This window comes from Melospiza melodia, chromosome 21 (genome assembly GCF_035770615.1).
Source record: "Melospiza melodia melodia isolate bMelMel2 chromosome 21, bMelMel2.pri, whole genome shotgun sequence".
Classification (NCBI taxonomy): Eukaryota; Metazoa; Chordata; class Aves; order Passeriformes; family Passerellidae; genus Melospiza; species Melospiza melodia.
The window spans coordinates 3642501-3642717 of NC_086214.1; positions in this window are offsets into that span (position 1 = coordinate 3642501).

Here is a 217-nt window from a genome sequence, read left to right on the forward strand (position 1 = left end):
ACTGGGACTCGTTCAAGGACATCTCAACAGTGCCCCAAAAGCCATGATTTCATAGCCCAAAATAATTTTCCCAGAGAGGAAGCTGTCAGAGGCGGTTTGGACATGTCAGTGTGGTGGCTGCAGCTGCAGCGGGAGGACCAGGCTGCCCAAGGGCTGCAAGCAGGTGGGAACCAGGCGGGGGCCTGGCCAGCATCTGGGGAAGAAGCAAGGAACTGAA